The 22037-nt window shown below is 43.9% G+C and overlaps 1 protein-coding gene across 7 annotated transcripts in view; it reads right to left on the bottom strand.

Annotated features, from left to right (window-relative positions):
* Positions 1–22037, bottom strand: part of LOC141139158 (DNA (cytosine-5)-methyltransferase 3A) — a 390588-nt gene that overhangs the window by 281682 nt on the left and 86869 nt on the right. The window contains exon 1 of one of the 7 annotated variants that reach the window (XM_073625038.1): positions 19655–19779. The exons of 4 other annotated variants lie outside the window; for them this stretch is intronic. The gene's annotated coding sequence lies outside the window, so the exon portion shown is untranslated. Of the gene's footprint in view, positions 1–13923; positions 13938–19470; positions 19595–19654; positions 19780–22037 lie in introns of those variants that run through there. 2 more of the 7 variants (XM_073625040.1, XM_073625041.1) reach the window with 2 other exon arrangements.

The following is a 22037-nucleotide window of genomic DNA, read 5'->3' as shown; positions in this document are numbered from 1 at the left end:
GTACGGGATGGTGGGAGCCCCTCATAATGGGCACATCAGGTGGGCAGGCCAAAGAAAATCTGCACAGGGATGGTGGGAACCCCTCATAATAAACACAGCAGGTGTGCAGACCCAGAAACTCAGTACAGAGAAGGTGGGAACCCACCATATTGGGAACAACAGGTGGGCAGAGTTAGGAGCTCAGTGCAGAGATCTCACCAACAGAGTCTCTGAGAGATAGAATAAACTGTTGGGGGGTTTAATCCTCCATCATCCACCAAACAGTGAAATATCAGCTTTGGGTGATTTACCTTACATAGTGGACAAGGAGCGTAAAAGAGGGCTGTTGCAGAAGAAGCAGCCATTACTTTGGAATGAAGTGCCCCTTTAAATGACTTAGCTTTAGATCGGAGAACCTCAAAGGGAGGAGACCTGAAGAACAAGCTGAATCCATTCACACAGGGCCGAGCCTGTAAGCAGCCCTGGCAGGTGACAGTTAAATAACTTCTTAATAGGAAACACGTGTGTTGGTTAATGGAGAGATTTTATGGTGCTGGTGAGGCCTGCGGTAAATCTGGCTTCATCGCATAACATCTGGCTGCATCCTCCGCCCAAAATCACTCATCTTTACATTTTCCCTTCCCTGTAACCCCCGTCATGCCAGGAGCAAGCCTAACACGGGGACACAGGAGGTGTCTATCTACACCAGCCATTCTCAAATGTCATCTTTGTTCCATAAAGTGGAACTCCAACCAACTATTGTTAAGCCTAGTACACACTAGTAGTTTTTTTTTTTTCATTCAGCCCAGCTGAAAAAACTAAAGAGCTCGGGAGGTACTAACTATGTACTAACATAGTACTAACTATGCAATGTTAGTACAGCAATCTCCCCTGCTGTGCTATTGTGTTCTGACAGGGGGAAGGCCCCTCCACCAGAACACACCGGTCAGCGCTCACAGCTATTGGCTGCCAGCGTTGATCGGATGCCGGTTTTCCAGCATGTCCATTTGACAGAAGCTGGCCAAATGGGCTGGTGTACATATGGGCCGAATGTCAGCTGGTTTCTGTTGAACTGGCTCATACTGGCCGATATTCGACCCATGTGTACCAGGCTTCATAGAGAAGAGCAGGAAAGGTTTAGAACCTGTGTTTTATTATTGGGTTTTATTGATGGTGATCTCCCCACTAGAGAGATTTGTCCTTACTTTCTGTCCCAGTAACACCAATAAGTGAAAGTGGACAAATGGGCAAACAGATAATAGAATCTGACAAAGGTTCTAACTTTTCCCCACTCAGCCCAAAGAAAAATTAGATGTAATTCAGTTGTAATTTTTATTCCACCCAGAAGTAATGAATCGTAAAGACAAGCTGACGATGTCAGCCTTTTCATAAAACTTTATTGTCTCAGAAGATTCAGAGAGCAGTGATGACATCAGTGCACTGTGAGCGGAGGGCACTGTGGTGACATTCCCTCCATGACATCCTGCACTCACAGTATGCTCTCAAGTCTTCCAGGTTGAATGGTTGGCACCATTCAACTTGGAAGACTGAGGACATCTTGTGGCTGAGAAGAGGTATTGCGGGGAACAGAGCCAAAGAGGAGAGCCAGAGCTGTTTTTTTCCAAAACGGCAGGGGGTGGGAGTGTAAAAAAAATTAATCTTAAGCCAAAGCTGTCAGTTAAAGAATTTTCGTGAGCCAAGAGAGATATATAGGTTGACACTTCTGACCTCCTGCTGAAAATACTAGTTGCCAGATTATTATGCAGCTTCTTTGGCTTCCATGCTTTTGGTGTAAGTGATCCAGATTAAGTAGGTCAAAGTGACATCAGAAATCCAGTCTGCAAGTTTTTACTTTTCCCCAGGTAAATCATTCAGAAAAATGTTGAAGGCTTCATATCAACATGACAACAAGCCGGGAATTTTCAGAAAGTGGTCAGGAATGGCAGCCACTAAGCAGCAAGCTAATCATTTGGGCTAATTTGCCAGAAAGCGATTCTCCAGCTTTTTTCTTTCTCAGCCTCACAGACGGTTCTTCACACTTTGGACGCCGTCAGCAAAAATCTAGTGCAAGATGTGGCTTTATAAAGAACGGTCCGCATTTTACACTGCGCTATCAGCAGGGAAAAAAAAGGAACAAAGGAACAATCTGGAGAAGGAAAAGACAAAACATTTACGGCCATGCCACACAGGCGACTTTGTATCAGATATTAATCGCTGATGCAAACCGCTAGGGCCAGAAATTAATAGTAATTTGTAGCTAGTGATTTAGCAACTTGTGTCACTACCGATTTGCTGCTAATGCCCCGTACACACGATGAGATTATCGGAGGAATGATCGTCCGTTGTTTGTTTTTTTTTTGCATGCTAATCTCAGATCAAATCTGATGAGTTTACTAAAGTCACGAAAATTCCCATACAACAGAAAAAAAATTCGTAAGTGATGTCATGTGTTGTAATGCATTTGTGTGGTATTTTCAAACGATAGCTGTACTGATTAAACGAAAATCGTACAATCTGGCATTGTACGAAAAAAATGTTCGTGCATGTCCGATAGAATAATATCGGATGAACTGTCATGAATGGCTCTCGAAAGCTCTGTACTAACGATCCGATTATTGTACGATTGCTTCGAAAGCTGTATTTTCCATACGATTTTCTGATCATGTGTACGGGGCTTAAGAGGTGATTTGTTGTTGCTACAAATTAAACTAATGCCACAGCATTGGTTGGTGTGCTCTGCGACAAACAGCTCCGTTAGGGTTCATTTATACTGTAGTTGGGGGGGGGGGGGACCGCGCGGTTGAGATGGGTTTTTAACTCTCCCTTTAGTCGAAGAAAACACCGGTTGTGGGTGTACACATGCCGCGGCTACGATGCTTTGCTTCATGGCCGCGGCAGGAATTATCATGCTTGCTGGGCACTACTGCCTGCCGAACGACGCCCATTCAAGTGAATGGAACTGCACTGCAACTGCCCCACGACCAAACACAACGCATGTGGTTGTGATGTGGTAGTCTGGCATTCAGCGGGTTTAAACAGGAGGTGATAAAACGCCTCCTCACTGCCCTGTCAAATGCTCTCTGAAGAATATGACCAGGGATCACTCTTCAGAGAGCAAAGCAAGTGAAAACCAGGCCGTAGTGATTTGTAGCTAAGCCACAAAGGTGAATAAAGAGCGAATGTCGCTGGCGATCTTGTCGCTGACATAAAACTCTGCTCAAACACAATATGGATTGCATTAAAATGAGTGATTCCATCAAAAGTAATGATTTCCTTATGATGAAAATCTTAAAAAAAAAAAAAAAAAAAAGATTGCCGTGCATAAATTTGACATGATCTTAAAACTGATGACCCCAATTTTGTGGCAATTACCTGCCCCCCCCCCATTTTATTAGATTTCTCATGATTTCTTGTTAATGTTTCTTCTATGTGATCACTAACTTTTCCATTTTTAGAGCGGTTCATCACTCATTCTGTTCAAAAAGACCTCTCGCGCTACTTAGATACTTATGCCGCGTACACACGATCGGACTTTACGGCATACTTGGTCCGGCGTACCGGATTTCGTCGGACAATTCGATCGTGTGTGGGCTCCAGCGGACTTTGTTTTCCCTAAATTTTGATGGACTTAGATTTGAAACATGTTTCAAATCTATCCGACGCACTCGAGTCCGGTCGAAAAGTCCGCTCGTCTGTATGCTAGTCCGACGGACATAAACCGACGCTAGGGCAGCTATTGGCTACTGGCTATGAACTTCCTTGTTTTAGTCCGTATGAATCCGTCCGACTTTGGTTGATCGTGTGTAGGCAAGTCCGTTCATTCAGAAAGTCCGTCGTAAAGTCCGTCAAAGTCCGCCAGACCTAGTATGCCGTAAAGTCCATTGGGTGTACGCGGCATTAGAAGCAGTAAACTAAACTAATAAAAGTACAAGTAAAGTGCAGCAAAATCTTTGTATAAGTGTATCACATAACACTAAACAGTAAAGGTGAGTAAAGTGATTTCGCGCAAATTGTAATGGAATATATAAATACTAATGTTTTTCTATGTGATCACTAACTTTTACATTTTTAGAGTGGTTCATCACTCATTCTGCTCGGCAATCAAGAAACAAGATTTAACAGTGCTTTGTCTTGGAGGTAAAATCGCTTTCAGCAATCACTCTTAATACATTTCTATGAAATGTTGCATCAATTGCTATACTAAGCTACAAACCAGGTATAACCGGCGTAATGATGTGGCACACAAGGGGGACATATTTCTGGGAGCATCAGAGCACTGGCATTATAGGAGACCTCTGGAGGCACATGGATGTGGTGGTGGTGTTTGTGTGTTCCCTTGGGAGGTGCATGGTGATGGAACAGCACCATTTTACAGTGCTCGTTAGTAATTCCAGCAATTACGGCACTAGCGTCAAATCGCCAGAGATTTGTAGAAGCATTTAATCTCCGCACAAAAAATCACCCATGCATCATTGGCCTTAAGGAAAGACTGGTATGAAAAGTATCACTAAATTTGATAACATGCCTCAGACGAGTTCCAGAGACCTTGGCCTAGACCATAACTACTTTAGGCAGTGCTGGGTGTAACCCCAGGGAAGACCTCTCACAGCGTTAGGGTTATTCGATTTTGACTGTGCTTTGGTTTATATACCCCACTAAGAATACAGAACCTGGTTTTGCTCAAAAACTTAAAGGGTCATACCCCTGACCCCTAGGATTTACCCTAATGCTCAACCCCCCCCCCCTTTCCCATGACCATGGTGGGGGAGGGGGGCTTGAGGGAGCCTTCCCAGCGAACACAATGATTGCTGCTAGTGGGTATATCCGCCGGCAATAATCACATGTAAAAAATCTGACAGGCTAGTTGTACTAAAGTCAATCAATGGATCAACTTCAGTGCAACCAGAATCTTGGCCAGTACCTGCTGAATCGGCAGAGATCTGATCCATCTATGGCTGGCTTTAGGTACTGCTGTCTCTGACTGCTAGTCTCAGGAGATTTGGTGATGTCACTGCTGTGCTATTTACTGCTCTGCTTGCTGGATGGAAAGCTGTACCTGGGGACCCGCAGTGTAAGGATCCCCCTGCTTCATTCATTCTGTAGGTCTGTCCTTCCTCCACCTCTCCTGCGGTTTCTTCATCATTTCTTCACCAGCCATAAGGTCGCTAGTCGTTGGGGGGGGGGGGGGGCAGATCTGACTCGAGGAAACAAACCTTACCTCTATCAAGATGGTCACCTCCGCTCAGACACTCAGACAGTGCAGAACAAGGCATAAATAAATTATTAAGGCCTCATGCACACTGGATATTCAGCCCCTGTGCATGAAGTTCTGGCAGTTTCAAGTGGGCAGGAGGTACAGGTGCATTGTCCAGCACTCTTGCTGCCAGTAGCATGTAAAAGTCTATGAGTAAAAGCTGATGAGGCTGGATGATGTACCAAGTAATACTAAGGTTTAGGGGTGTAGGTGCCCAGGGACATATGTCTAAAATGCAAACAGTCTGCATGGGGCCTTATGGTGAAAAAGATAAGCTGCAGGGAGACCACAAACAATGCTGGTGATCAGTCCTTTGTCCTCTGCCTGGCTTTTTCAAGCACAGCTTCCAGAGTTCAGTTTCTCTTTAAAAAAGCGTGATATACAGAAAGAAAAATTCACACCACAGCTCACTGTATGTCCGCGTGATCAGTGAGTAAATTAATTGAATGATAATCCTCCAGACGCAGGCAGGAATAATTCAACCGCCTCCTTTACTTTGATTTTCTGTCCTGATAGACAACCAAAACGCATTCATTGGATGAGAACTCACGGCTGCCGGTGAAATAAATATTCAGAGAGTGAATTCTTCATTAGAGGCACCAGGGGTGACCAACGCACAGACACTGTTATTATCTACAGGTTTTCTTACCAGAAAGCAGAAAATCGTATTCATGATTAGCACGTTCAAAGAAGACAAATGGACACAAACCCCTTCCCATTCCCGAGAACTACAACAACGCCAATCCAAAAGACCAGAGACATTACCAGGAATGCAGCCTACTCCTTCAATAGACAACAGTGACAGCACTGTACAGACTATCCATTCACAGGAGAATGGTGACATCACTATGAGTGCAGCCTACCTATTCACTAGAGACTGATGACATCACTGAGAATGCAGCCTATCCATTCCCAGAGAATGGTGACATCACTATGAGTGCAGACAACCTATTCACTTGAGACCGATGACATCACTGAGAATGCAGCCTATCCATTCACTAAAGACCGATGAAATCATTCAGAATGTAGCCTATCCATTTACTAGAGACCAGTGACAGATAAGGAAGAAAAGTGCACTAAAATAGCCAAGTCCGTAATTATTGAGGAAACAGAAAAAAGGTATTACTGAGTATTACCAAAAGGGTGGACATATAGGCTAAGAAACAATGGAGAGATCGTATAATATAAACAATCGAATTTATTGAAATTTACATTTACACAAAATAATCAAAAGGACAAAAAACATAGCATATATGCATCTGTGTTTTTGTGCAGCGAGCCCTTGTGCGTCTACGCATCTTGCCGTCAGGCTTCTTCAGGACACGGCAAGGTTCAGAGACGAAACAGATAAGAGAATATGTGAATATGTGATAAAGTCCGCCCTTTTGGTAATACTCAGTACTACCTTTTTTCTGTTTCCTAGAGACCAGTGACATCACTGAGAATGCAGCCTATTCATTCACTAGAGACTGATCACATCATTCAGAATGCAGCCTATTCATTCACTAGATGCCGATGAAGTCACTGAGAATGCAGCCTATCCATTCACTAGAGACCGATGACATCATTCAGAATGCAGCCTATTCATTCACTAGAGACAGATGACATCATTCAGAATGCAGCCTATTCATTCACTAGATGCCGATGAAGTCACTGAGAATGCAGCCTATCCATTCACTAGAGACCGATGACATCATTCAGAATGCAGCCTATTCATTCACTAGAGACAGATGACATCATTCAGAATGCAGCCTATCCATTTACTAGAGACTGATCACATCATTCAGAATGCAGCCTATTCATTCACTAGAGACTGATGACATCATTCAGAATGCAGTTTATCCATTAACTAGAGACTGATAACATCATTCAAAACATAGCCTATCCATTTACTAGAGACCAATGATATCACTGAGAATGTAGTCTATCCATTCACTAGAGACCAATGATATCACTGAGAATGTAGTCTATCCATTCACTAGAGACCAATGAGATCACTGAGAATGTAGCCTACTGATTCCTGGAGAATGGTGACATCATTACGAGTACAACCTATCCATTCACTAGGGACCAATGACATCACTGAGAATGTAGCCTATTCATTCACTAAAGACTGATGACATCACTGAGAATGTAGCCTATCCATTCACTAAAGACTGATGACATCACTAAGAATGTAGCCTATCCATTCACCAAAGACTTTGACATCACTGGGGATGCAGCCTATCCATTCACTAAAGACAGGTGACATCACTTGGAATGAAGCCTATCCATTCACTAAAGACAATGACATAATTCAGAATGCAACCCATACATTCACTAGAGACCAGTGACATCACTGAGAATGCAGCCTATCCATTCACTGTGACATAATTCAAAATGCAGCCAATCCATTTACAATGCAGACTATCCGTTCACTAAAGACTGGTGACATCACTCAGAATGTATTTGTTTCCATGTAATACATTAACTAATCCAGAGGACCTCTGTTATTGCCGGACACTGGCTGATGACCCTGGTGTCCCTGGAGAGCTCTGGGAAATAACAACAAAGAACTTAATTGAAGCCATCTGCAGGACTAACACCATTTTATTACTAAAAATCCAGCAATTTCAGTGTGAATCCCATTTACAAATAAAAAGACAAAACAATCACTGTGGTTTGTTGGCGTTTGTCATTTACTGCCATTATTTTTTTTCAGTCTGTTCCCCTTGGCATACCTCATGGCACTTTGAAGACTCACATATCAAAGCACTGACCTCTTTTAATCTCTCTAACATGGCTCGTCTATCACAGATGTATTTTTATTTAGCGATGTCAGTGCCATACTTTGTTTGGTGTTTTGTTACCCCCAGTATGAGCAGCCTAATGTTAAAGATGGTCCATCGTTAAAATTCACACATCTCATTGAATCAACAGGGTGTCATCATAACCCAATGACATCATAATTCTGAGCAAAAATATATACATGCACCTTTTTCTTGTCATAAATTAAATAAAAAAACTCCTACTGACCTAAAAGCTTGGTCATAGTCTAACCCTGGCCTTTTTGGTATCAGGGGAATTGTGAGTATATTGAGTTATTAGAGACTGCAGGCTCCATTGTTAGACTGCAGATACTTTTCAGTCAGGCACCTAGGGATGCATGGATCTGTCAGCTTTTTTCCTTTCAACCCGATGGCTGAACAGAAAAAAAAAAACTGTCCGTGAATATCCAGCTTGAAGCGGTATTAAACCCAAAACCTAAATTAATTATATTGCAGCTCCCCATTCCCATCATTAGATGCGGTGATTGCATTACTGAAAACAAAAGAAAACCATGCTGGATGCTATAGAACCATACTGTATATGTAATAAATAGCAGCTAGCACAATGCCCTAATACCAAGCATACAAACAAATAAAATACAAAAGTGCAGCGTTTAAAGATGAAATAAATAAATTATAAGTGCTATACCGTGCAAAAAGAAATCAGTGCAAAAAATCCAAATGAACAATTATATACACTATATTACCACAAGTATTGGGACACCTGCCTTTACACGCACATGAATTTTAATGGCATCCCTGTCTTAAGCCCCGTACACACGATCGGATTTTCTGCAGACAAAACCTCGGACCTTTGTCCGAAGGCGTGTGCCTGGATTTTGTCTTGCATACAAAGGGCAAGGAATTGTCGGCCAACAAACACAAACGCAGTGACGTACTACGTGGTTTTTCAGCTCTTTAGCGCCACCCTTTGGGCTCCTTCTGCTAATTTTGTGTTAGTAGAATTTTGGCGAGTGTTGCTTCTCGCTTTTCATTTTGTGCTTTTCAGTTTGCGCTTTTCATTTCGTGCTTTACAGTTTGTTTCTGAGCGGCCGTTCGTCAACCAGACATGTTGCGGAATCGGAGGAGATAAAGTGGTATTTATTATTGGCCTTGGAGTTATTGCTTTGACCTAAGTCCAGTCAGGTGGAGGAGGATTTCTTGGACCAAAAATTGGTTGCTTTATTAACCCTGACCATTTATGTCATATGCCTTTGCTGCGGGAGCTCCAGGAGAATAATCCAGATGATTTTCGGAATTATCTCTGGATGACGGACCCCTGCTTTCACCAACTCTTGGCATTGTTGACCCCCTTTATTAAGAAGCAGGACACATGCATGAGGCTTTTATTTCATTTTTTGGGTTGAATAATAATGATTTGATTTGGTATATTTTCTATATTTTTGGATGCATAGAATGCACTTTTTGGTTAAGTTCTATTGGCAGATAGCATGTCTAATTTTATTTGTTTTCTTTTTTTAATGCACAATAAAAAAATTGTGTAGAATAATACTTGGCTATGTGTTTTACTTCAAATGACAGTTTGGGAGTAGGCAGTTACATTTAAAAAAATACAATGGAAAATTGACAAGGGACACCAACATAGTTGTATCTTTGATCTTAAAAAACTACGGGATAATGGTGCTGTGGTAACTTACCCAAAAAGAAAAAAGCATAATATTATTTACAGCTTCAACTCTTCTTTGAAGGCTGTCCACAAGATTTAGTAGTGTGTCTATGGGAATGTTTGACCATTTCTCTAGAAGTGCATTTGTGAGGTCAGGCACTGATGATGGACGAGAAGGCCTGGCTCACAGTCTCCGCTTTTTTTTTTTTTTTTTAGCAGGCAAGATTTATTAAAATAATGCACATATGAAATACAGGGAGACAAAGGTCTGCACAATCCAGTTTTGACATAGAAGGGTTAACAATAAGATACATAATACATCATAGGAACAATCCCAGAAGGCATAAAAAGGAAACAAACAATCTCTCCTATGCAGTCAAGTCCTTCTCTACAGCATTATTACTACAGATTCCCCATCTCTTCTGAGGTAAAAAAAAAAACAGTCTCCACTTTAATTTATCCCAAAAGGTGTTCTATTGGGTTGAGGTCATCACTCTGTGAAGGCCAGTCAAGTTCCTCCACCCCAGACTCACTCATCCATGTCTTTATGGACCTTGCTTTGTGCACTGGTCTAAACCATTTGGTGGAGGGGGGATTATGGTGTGGGGTTGTTTTTCAGAGGTTGAGCTTGGCCCCTTAGTTCCAGTGAAGGGAACGTTTAAGGCGTCAGCATATCAAGACATTTTGGACAATTTCATGCTCCCAACTTTGTGGGAACAGTTTGGGGATGGCCCCTTCCTTATCCAACGTGACTGCGCACCAGTGCACAAAGCAATGTCCATAAAGACATGGATGAGCAAGTTTTGGGTGGAGGAGTTTGGATGGCCTGTACAGAGTCCTGACCTTAACCCGATAGAACACCTTTGGGATGAATTGGAGCAGAGACTGTGAGCCAGGCCTTCTTGTCCAACATCAATGCCTGACCTCACAAATGTGCTTCTGGAAGAATGGTCAAACATTCCCATAGACACACTCCTAAACCTTGTGGACAGCCTTCCCAGAAGAGTTGAAGCTGTTCTAGCTGCAAAGGGTGGGCCAACTCAATATTGAACCCTACAAATTAAGACTGGGATACCATTAACTAGTTGCCGCCCGCCCGTCAAATGCCCATGGGGGCGTGCAGCGTGGCGATCGCGGCCACGTTGTGTCGCTAGGACAAGGCGCGACCCCGATCTCTGTAAAGAGCCGCGTCCATGGCTCTTTAACCATGTGATCGGCTGTGTCCAACCACAGCCGGTCACATGTAAACACGGAGGTGCCAGTAATCCGTGCTCCTCGTCTCACACTGACAGAGTGTGAGGAGAGGAGAGCCGACCAGCGGCATCTCTTCACAGAGGACATCTAGACATGTAATCAGGGCACTGATCATCAATGCCCTGAATAGCGCCATTAGTGCCAGCGATGAGTGCCCACCAGTGCCAGCAATCAGTGCCCACCACTGCCAGCAATCAGTGCCCATCACTGCCCACAAGTGCCACCAATCAGTGCCCATTAGTAATGCCAGAAAGTGCTGGCTATCAGTCCTGCCTATCAGTGCTGCCCATCAATGCCCAACGGAACTTCACGCACTCCGCTGAGTGCTTCCGTCAGTATACCACTTCCTCCCAGTCTGAATACAGATATCAGATATTCCAACTGCTCCGAGCACAAAACAAGTAGCTGCTAACATGGACTGTTTTATTAGAACCAAAATTACAAGTCTTTATATACCATTAAAGAGGAGGTTCCCCCCACCTGCTCATATTACTCTAACAATACAACTGTAACCTAATTAACATGAGCTAGTTTACTAAATCATTTACCCAGACTAGGTGACTGAGAGACATGACCTTTGGGGCAGACTTGTGGTCACCGAGCTTCACACAGTAGTATAAACACAATAGCAGGAGCTAATTACAATTAAAAATACAAACAGTGATCTCCCCTCCTTCTCAGCCTAGTAGCCAACAAAATATAGTATGAGTAGACTGTCCGACTCCTACCCAGTTCTAGAGGCCAATGTGATCAGCTCTCTCAACTAACATGTGGAGTATATATCCTGGGAGATATTGTGGATATATATTACTGTCCCATTTTAAGCAATCCAAGACATACCCTCCCAGTCACCATTTCCAACATGACATACACAGGGTTCCCAGAGTCTGTGTGTCCTGGGGGAAAAGGACCCGAATCCAAAGTAAAACCACCTCAAGGGTCCCTAGGCATGCAGCTCACAAAGCGCACCGTTACCCCAAATGCCAGGGCCCACAATCAGTAGGCAAGAGGCTGGCATTCAGTCTCTTCCAAAAGCCTCTGTCCCGGGTGAGTCTGCCACACCCAACACTGCTGTCCATCAATGCCCATCAGTGTTGCCCATCAGTGCCACCCATCAATGCCCATCTGTTCCCATCAGTACCGCCTATCAGTGCCCACCAGTGCCGCCTATCAGTGCCAATCAGTGCCACCTATTAGTGCCCATCAGTGCCACCTAACAGTGCCCATCAGTGCTGCCTATCAGTGCTCATCAGTGCCACCTATCAGTGCCCATAAGTGCGGCATATTAGTGCCTCCTCATCAGTGCCACCTAATCAGTGCCCATAAGTGCCGCCTCATCAATGCCCATAAGTGCCACCTCATCAATGCCCACCAGTTCAGCCTATAAGTGCCCATCAGTGCCGCCTCATCAGCGCACATCAGTGAAGGAGAAAAATTACTTGATTACAAAATTTACTGACAGAAACTAAGCAAAAAACATTTTTTTTCAAATTTTTTGTTTTTTTTTTTAGTAAAAAATAAAAAACCCAGCAGTGATTAAATACCACCAAAAGAAAGCTCTATTTGTTTGAAGAAAATGATAAAAATTTCATTTGGGTACAGTGTAGCATGACCACGCAATTGTCATTCAAAGTGGGTACAGAGGACCCAAGAAAAGAGCAGCTACAACGCTACATAAATGGAAAAAAAAAAACTTGCAAAGTTGTGCAGGCTTCTCTCCTGTTCTGAAATAGCTTACACTGATTTCACTGCACACTGTGAGCTCAGTGTTCATTAGAAGCTGCAGCAAGTGAGATAGAATAGAGCCTGTCCTATTTCACGACCAGCCTGCCTGTCCCTGGCCTACACCTTTCATTTATTAGCTTTCAGTTCCTTCAATCATAGAAGCTCAGCTTCACATGTGGGTAAATCTCCCAACTTTTTGAGATGGGAATGAGGGACACCTATCATCAAAAGTATGCAGGCATAGGACACACCCCTTTCCACGCCTCCTTAAAGGTTTAGCACTGGAAAACACTTTTAGTTAGACAAAAAGTGCATTTTATATACATCTATATAGATCAGACCAAAATGAGGGACAAATGAGGAGGAATGAGGGACAGAGGGACATTGCTCTAATCACAGTCCCTCCAAATCAGGGACAGTTGGGCGCTATGTATGTGGGCGTTACTTAGGGTGGTCTGCATACAAATACAGACTGCCCAAGAATGCCCACTCTCCCAGACAGACATCTACCTACAATGCGTTTTCATATTTATATAATAACTCCTCCCAAAAGCCAGCCCAACGCTTGCATTAAGGGTGAGAGGAGTACGGAGGAAGGGTGCTGTGATGTTTTCAGGAAGTTATATATAGCACTCTGATAGCCCCTCCTACCAGCAATGATCTGCCTGCATTAGAGAGAGAAGCACAGAGGCCCAGCGATGAAGTCAATGGATCTAAAAGCTGCACTATCGTGTTGATGAGGGTGGGAGGGAGGAACTAGCAAAGGAAACATTTTAACAGAATAATTAAAATTCCCCTTTAATACAGCAGCACGTCTGTGAAAGAAATAAGCTGAGTAATGTTTTTGGCAGCTAAAACGAAAAAGAAAATAAAAGGAATTTCAGCTGGCAGTCTGGCTTGCAGCTACGATTTTTGTCTATATACTTATCTTTTAATACGCAGCATACATCTCTGCATACTAATCTCTGGCTCTGCACGCCTGTGATCTTCCTGAACTATAAATAACATCTGAAGTGTCTTATAATCGGCCCGGATCACATTCAAACTGTTGCACAAAAGTGTTTTACATCCAACATAGCCTAAAGGCCTAGAAACCAACTCTGGATTTTCCCTGGGAGTAGAGCATCCTGGGAAGGGTAATCCGCCTGTGCGGCACATGACATACTTGTCAGGCGTCAGAATTTGCCCGAGAATAGTTGCCTGATAATATCTGGAATAAGTGAACACTGCACTCGTCCAAAATGCATTCGGTTGCATCTGGTTATATTTTGCTTTACCTGTTTCCTCCTGAGCTCCTCAGTGTTTTTTTTTTGTTCAGCCTGCTGGATTAAACAGAAAAAAAAAAAACTTAAAGTTGAGTTCCACCCACTTTTACAACTCTTCAGAATCCCTCACTAAACTGCACTGTAAACGAATTGGATATTTTTAAATTTTTTTTCTCAGCACCTACTGTGTATCTGCTGTATTCATTTTTCACTTCCTCCTCCCTGGCCGTGGCCCACCGCATCATTTCCTGTTTGCAATGCCTTCTGGGAAGGGGCGGCAACTTCCTCTGACACTGCCGTTGCTATAGAAACCTGACCTGAAACCTATTACACTGCTTGTGCTGCACTGACCATGTGTGAGATCTGCAAGGATGAGATCCAGGAAGAAATACAGTCTGGCTTCAGATGCCCACGGCCTGCTGTAAGTTTATAAAATAACAAACTATTGCTATAAACAAACAAAACAGACCTTAGTTTACAGACTAGCTTCAGTTGAAATCACCTAGTTGAGAACTGCTGCCGGAACTAAAGAGGGAGTGTTGGCAAGTAGGGTTGCACCGAAACCAGGATTGGTGCCGACACTAAGCATTTGCACCGGTATCGGTAGTCATGCAAATGCTCCGATATCCGAAACCAGCACCTTCTGGCTTGGTTATTTCAGCTGTCAGTGCGATTTCCCCGCTAACAGCTGAACTGTAAAGAAAAGAATGCTGGCAATTATTGGTTTTTAAGGAGCGGGGCTGCCGCATCCTTAACAACCAATGACATTTCAGCTGTTTGCGGGATTCCATTCCCCACCTTCTCTTCCCCTCCCGCCAGCTGTCACTTCTGCCCCCTTCTCAACCCCCACTGCTCATACCACACCAGCCTCCAGCCCTCCTGTCCTAGCCCAGCTCTGCAAACTTATTGGGGGGGGGGGGGGGCGGAGGTAAAGCAGGTGGGGACTCCAAAATTCTGTGTACCAATGAGTTAATCCCCCATGCATTCATATGTAAATAGCCACAGACCAGCTGCATTGATATGTAAATAGAGGCAGCATTCAAATGTATATCATGCCCCCCTGAGGTCATATTCACCATCACCTATACTGAATGCTGCCCACTGGGGAGATAAAGGGGCATGTTTGAATGTCCTGCCTACAACTGTGCTCATTCAGCCTAACATCAGACTGTTCTGCAAAGGTAAGCAAATTGGTGGGGGAAAGGGTAGTGTGGGCTGTGCAGAGGTAGGCAGAGAGAGGAGGAATTACAGTTTGGGAAGCACAGGTGAGCAAGGAGGGGATATATATTAGGTAAGGAAGGTGGGTGCAAAGATGAGCAGATGAGGCAGGTAGAGTTGGGTGAAGGGTTGGAGCGGAGAGGATGGGGGAGGTTTGGGGTGCAGAGGTTAGCATGGGTTTTAGGATGCAAAGGTGTACTGACAGGGTGGATAAAGATGTAGGTCACGTGTAGGGAAGCCCAATTAGTTCAATGGGCTGGTCTATGTGCTAGAAATGCAGAATAAAGTCCCTAACGCTTTTTCAAAATCACACGACTGCACAGCACATGTCAGCAGATGCGTGAGGGTGTCATTAACAATTCATGGCACTGCTGTGCATCTGCTAAAGGGCCGTTTCTGTGGTGTCAGGAAAGCGATTTTGCGTTTTAGTGCCATTTTAGTCATCGTATTTTCATCGTATTTTAGTCGACTAAAATCTCCAGTACATTTTAGTTGAATAAAATCATTTTAGTCAACTAAAATTGAATGTGTTTAGTTAAATTGTAATGCATTATTTAACCACTTCAGCCCCAGACCATTTGGCTGCGATTCGTTTTTTGCGATTCGGCACTGCGTCGCTTTAAATGACAATTGCGCGATCGTGCGACGTGGCTCCCAAACAAAATTGACGTCCTTTTTTTTCCCCGCAAATAGAGCTTTCTTTTGGAGGTATTTGATCACCCCTGCGGTTTTTATTTTTGTGCTATAAACAAAAAAAGAGCGACAATTTTGAAAAAAAAAAACGCATTATTTTTTACTTTTTGCTATAATAAATATCCCCCAAAAATATATAAAAAAACATTTTTTTAGGCCGATAAGTATTCTTCTACATATTTTTGGTAAAAAAAAAAAAAAAAAAAATCGCAATAGGCGTTTATTGTTTGGTTTGCGCAAAAGTTATAGCGTCTACAAAATAGGGGATAGTTTTTGGCATTTTTATTATTTTTTATTATTATTTTTTTTTACTAGTAATGGCAGCGATCAGCGATTTTTATCATGACTACGACATTATGGTGGACAGGTCAAACACTTTTGGCGCTATTTTAGGACCATTCACATTTATACAGCGATCAGTGTGATTAAAAATGCATTGAGTACTGTGTAAATGTGACTGGCAGTGAAGGGGTTAACCACTAGGGGGCGCTGCAGAGGTTAAGTGTGTCCTAGGGATGTGTTCTAACTGTAGGGGAGATGGGCTACGTGTGACACGACACTGATCACCGCTCCCGATTACAGGGAGCGGTGATCAGTGTCCTGTCACTAGGCAGAACGGGGAAATACTTCTTTACATCAGCATTTCACCGTTCTTCCTCTCCGAGAGTGAGACGATCGCGGGTATCCCCGCGGACATCGAGTCCACGGGACCCTCAATCACACTCACAAAGCTCACAGGGGGCACGCGCGCCCACAAGCCGAGTCTTAAAGGGCAACGTACAGGTACATTAATATGCCTGTACATGCCCTTCTGCCAACATATATTGGCGTGAGCCGGACAGCAAGCGGTTAAAAGAGAAGTATGGGTTTATTTTTTATTTTTGATTCATACCTACCTATTTGGATGCAGCATCAGACTGATGCTGCATCTGTCCCCAGCAGTCTCTGCACTGAGAACCGAGCCACCGAACACCGCCGATGGCTCGGTTTTCACAGATCCCAGAGAGGAGGGCTGCTGACTGTCAGTCAGCGTCTCTCCTCTCTGCTTATCCATGCTCATTGGAGCGCTGAGCTGTGAAGGAGTGGAGAGAGGCCATCTCATCGGCTCAGCGGCTCGCTGAGACACCGAGTCTGCTATCAATCAAGGCAGCTGGCGGATCCAGACTTTGGAAGTTGGGATGACGCACTGCCTCGACTGATGGCAGCGACGTCAGCGGAGAGCGGACTTCAGACCGCTCTCCACTGAAAATGGGTCACAGGAGTGCAAAACGAATTACACTCCTGTGACCCAAAGGAGAAGCCCAGCCTAAAACGCTCAGGCTGGACATCTCCTTTAAGCATTTCTCTAGAACTTCCAATCTCATTATATACTCCTGGAGTAAAAAAAATTGAATATCATTATTTATGGCATTAGGGTTTGAACAAACTCACAGATACAGATTTAGCCGCTCTGGATGGTGGTCTGAGGTGGTCTGAGGAGGCCTGTAATGCTGCACAGTGCTCTGGATGGTGGTCTGAGGAGGCCTATAAGGCTGCATAGTGCTCTGAACAGTGGCCTAAGGAGGCCTGTAATGCTGCAGAGTGCTCTGGATGGTGATCTGAGGAGGCCTGTAATGCTGCACAGTGCTCTGGACGGTGGCCTAAGGAGGCCTGTAATGCTGCAGAGTGCTCTGGATGGTGGTCTGAGGAGGCCTGTAATGCTGCACAGTGCTCTGGACGGTGGCCTAAGGAGGCCTATAATGCTGCAGAGTGCTCTGGATGGTGATCTGAAGAGGCCTGTAATGCTGCAGAGTGCTGGATGGTGGTCTTAGGTCTGAGGGATGGCCTGTAATGCACAGTGCCCTGGATGCTACCATGCCGGTGGTCACTGGTCAGGGGAGGCCTGTGATGTTGCACACTGCTGGATGGTGGTCTGAGGGATGGCCTGTAATGCACAGTGCCCTGCATGTCACTGCCAGTGGTCAGAGGAGGCCTGCAATGCACAGTTGCACACACAGTGCTCAGTCTGGACGGATGGTGGTCTAAAGGGAGGCCTCAAGCCTGCTGCGCTGTAATTATAATACACAACTGTACACTCTCATAGTCTGCTCTGGGTGCCAGCGGGGCGGTCTTGTGAGTCGGGAGCCCTTAGCCTGGCTGGCCTGTAATGCACAGTGCTGCTCCCTCCCGCTCAGGTCTCTGGCAGTCATCTCGTCACGGTGCGCTTGCTTGCTGGGAGTGGATTGCAGAAGCAGGCGGAGCTCCGTGAAAAAACGGAAGTTAGTCCATGAGGGTAAATGTCCCCGACTCACATTTTTGTCCCGTTTTCGTTTGTTAACGAAAATGGATTTGATTTTTCGTCATAGTTTTCATCAGAGGATGAAAACATGCTGTACTTTTCGTTTTATTTTCGGCACTGTAAAAATGCCGCTGACAAAATCTTTGACGAAAACGTTTTTGTTGACAAAATTAACACTAAAATTAACACTGCTCTTTCAAGGGCAGGGACCCTTGAAAGAGCATCTATATCCACTTGACCTATGGAAGACTGTACCCCCTTCACGACCAGGCCATTTTTTGCTATTCAGCACTGCATACTTTTAATTGGTAATTGCGCAGTCATGCAACACTGTACGCAAATAAAATTTGTAGAATTTTTTTCACACAAATAGAGCTTTCCTCTGGTGATATTCGATCACCACTGGGTTTTTAATTTTTTACTTATATAAACGAAAAAAGACTGAAAATTTTGAAGAAAAAAAAAACACTTTTTTTACTTTCTGTTATAAAACATATCCAATAAAAACATTTTAAAATCCAATTTCTTCAAAATGTAGCAGAATACATTTTGACCTAAATGATAAAAAAAAAATCCCAATAGGTGATTTGTGTGAAAGTTACAGCGTCTACAAACTATATAAAATAATATGGAATTTTTATTGATGTATTTTTTTTTATACTCGTAATTGCGACGATCAGCAACTTATAGTGGGACTGTAGTGTAGCGAACAAACTGGTGCTGACACCGGGTGGGGGGTACACTAACTGCCACTGACATCACCAGTGACGCTAATACAGTGATCAGTGCTAATACCTTACACTGCCACTGCATTAATGACACTGGTTTGGAAGGGGTTAACATCTAAGGGTGGTCAAGGGATTAATGTGTGCCTAACAATGTGTGTGATATGTGCTGCTTTTACTAAGCGATCTTGCTATTTTTTTACCTGTTTTGCAGGTAAAAAAAAAAACATCCAGATCGCTTGTCAGTGTAGAGAGCTCTGTGTTGTTTTCCAACACAGAGAGCTCTGTGTTTGTAAACACAGAGCTCTCTTTTATAAATCTCTGAGCCGATCAGTGGGTCCTAGTGATCAATAAAAAAAAAAAAAAAAACATAAAAAGGAGCTGCAATTAAACATATAAAAATTAAAAAAAAAAACGTGCAATTGAATAAGATCAAACAGTCCGATCGAATTGTGAAACAAATCACAAAGGGTGACTACAAACAAGGCACATAATATGAAGTGAGCATTAATGTTAAATAAATGAATCTACAGTCCTTGAAACTTCCAAAGAAAGGAAATGTTTGATAAGTCACCATGTGATACAATCTTCAGTGACTTCTTATAAGACAACGTGAATCCATCACCACATAGAGTGCAAGCTTACCAGCTGCACAAGCTGTCTAAGCTTGTGGCTAATACCCAGCCAGGGCCTTTGATCTTCCCAGCACCTCCGGTGACCGATAAGCCAAACGTTCCTGGAGACTTGGAGTATATCCAGCGGTCAGCAGCCAGCCACAAGAATGACCGGAGTAGTATGAAGGATCTGAGCCACCAAAAGATAATCTCACCTCCCGGTCTTGATTGAGTATCTCTCCTTTCTGCAGTGTTCTGCTAGATCTGTGACTCCATTTCACGTGTTGCTGGCCTTCTCTGTTCACCTAGAAGATGACTTTCCTGGTGAATGATGATGATGATGAATCACAGCACAGCCTGGGCGGCACGCACGCCCTACCTGCTCATCACGTATCAGATGTGTGATTCAGCGCAGAGTGGACGCCCTGCAGCACGAAAAGAGGGCGCACCAACCTTGTGCTTTACCCAAGTGGTATTTATTGAAATCAAAAAGAAGGAAACATATTTTCAAACAAGTGGATATTAAAGGCATATCAAAGTCCACAATGGACACAGAGCAACCAGGTCACCGGGACCGTGTCCAGCGTGCCGGAGAACATTCCAGATGGCTGACGCATTTTGAGGGTAGATTCCTCCTTCCTCAAATCCCATTTGTGATGCTGCATTGGCAGATTGATACAGCAAATAGGTCTCATCACATTTGAAGACTCCTTGATGACGCCCAGAGGGAGGGCGAAATGCACTGACATAATTTCCTGGTTCGATTGACGTCACTTCCGGTCTGTGGAACGCACGCTTTGAACGGCTGCTTCCTGTATCTACAGCTCTATATCCATGCCTGTTTTTAACCATCTTTTTGTAAGTACCGATCCCTATGCGCATTAAATCTACTTTTATAACAGTAATTCACTATTACTCCATCCTCTTTTCACTTCAGGGTGCCTGTATATCCTGTTGAGAGCCTCCTACTGGAAATCTATCATCTGATGTTTACACCAATCCATCATCTGATGTTTTCACACAAATCCATCATCTGATGTTTTCACACCAATCCACGTGTGTGGGATACCATTTACAAGCCTGAAGTGACCCCTGGACTGCAAAGCTGGGGGTCTGTGACAGACCTAGCTGGGACAGAGGCTTTTGGAGGGGACTGAGTGCAAGCCACTTGCCTACCGATTATGGGCCCTGGCATTTGGGGGAACGGTGCTCGTTGTGAGCTGTATGCCTGGGGATCCTTGAGGTGGCGTTACTTTAGACTCAGGTCCATGTCTCCCAAGACACACAGACTCTGGGGACCCTGGATATGCCATTGTGGCAGGAGTCACTAATAGGGGCACAAGGTGAATGAGAACCCCACTATGATCTGTGCTAGTCAGACTCAATGCTGTATATATGTATATATAATGTGTGCTGTCTCATTGTGTTTTGTACTATTTGCTGTGATGTTTGGGGTGTGGCTGTATTCCAATGTTCTATTGTGTCTGATATTATGGGATGTTTATCTTTATGGAGGGAGGGGGGATTCCTCCAGCAGCCCCCTGCTGATAAGACTGTTGATGAGAAGTTTGAACACACCTGACCTGTGTGTCTATTGTCATTGGACAGCTCTTTTCCAAGGGTGGGGGGAAAGACACATGTGTGATAATAAATGAGTTGATTCCTGCTTGAACCTCATGGCAGAGCCTTGTCTCGTATTTGGGGGAGAATTATTTGTATGGGTTCCTTGTTCAGCTGATTGAAGTGTTCGGTAGCTGCCTTTGTGTTTGGGTATTGAATGTCCTAAACGACTTTAACCCCTTTCATACTCGGGGTGTCGTTACAGGGTCGTCCTGTTCTGGTGAGTGGGGATGCAAAAGGGGGTGTCACTGTACTCCTGCAAGTTTGTGAAGCATTTTTTGCACCTACTTCATTGTGGACTAACACTTCATTTATATGGATTTTTATTTGGACTTTTTCGTTGATTTCACTTATATTGTGTGTTGCGAGCGTTGTATTTTTTTTTATCCACATTTATCCAAGTGATTGGCACCTTGTCTACAGCAGCTGCATTTCATTATCACTTAGTTGTTTCCATCAGCGCAAGTTTATATTTAGTAATATATTTTCACATTTGAAGACTCTTCCCATTAGTGGGTGGAAATGGGAGTGGTCAGAGAACAAGCCACTCCCATCTCCACCCACTAATGGGATGGCTCTTCAGATCATGTGATGAGACCTATTTGCTATATCAATGTGCCAATCCAGCATCACATTACAGGCTCTGAGAAAGAGATCTCCTCTCAAAACACGTCAGCCATCTGGAAGGTTCTCCGGCGTGCTGGACGCGGTCCTTGTGACCTGGCTGCTCTGTGTCCATTGTGGACTTTGATATGCTTTTATTATCCACTTGTTTGTGAGTATATTTCCTTCTTTGTGATTTCAATAAATACCACTTGGGTAATGTGCAAGGTTGGTATGCCCTCTTTTCATTCTTTTATAGTGTTTCCATTGGGTGTCCCTTGACCCTTAGAGGGCAGCAAGGCCTGTGCATCTACCGGAAGCCATAGAAATTCTAGGCTATTTCCACTGCAGTCACACCACTTTTGAGCGCAGGAG

This window comes from Aquarana catesbeiana, linkage group LG04 (genome assembly GCF_042186555.1).
Source record: "Aquarana catesbeiana isolate 2022-GZ linkage group LG04, ASM4218655v1, whole genome shotgun sequence".
Taxonomy (NCBI): Eukaryota; Metazoa; Chordata; class Amphibia; order Anura; family Ranidae; genus Aquarana; species Aquarana catesbeiana.
Note: the sequence above shows the minus strand (reverse complement) of the source record. Positions and strands in the feature narration are given on the sequence as shown.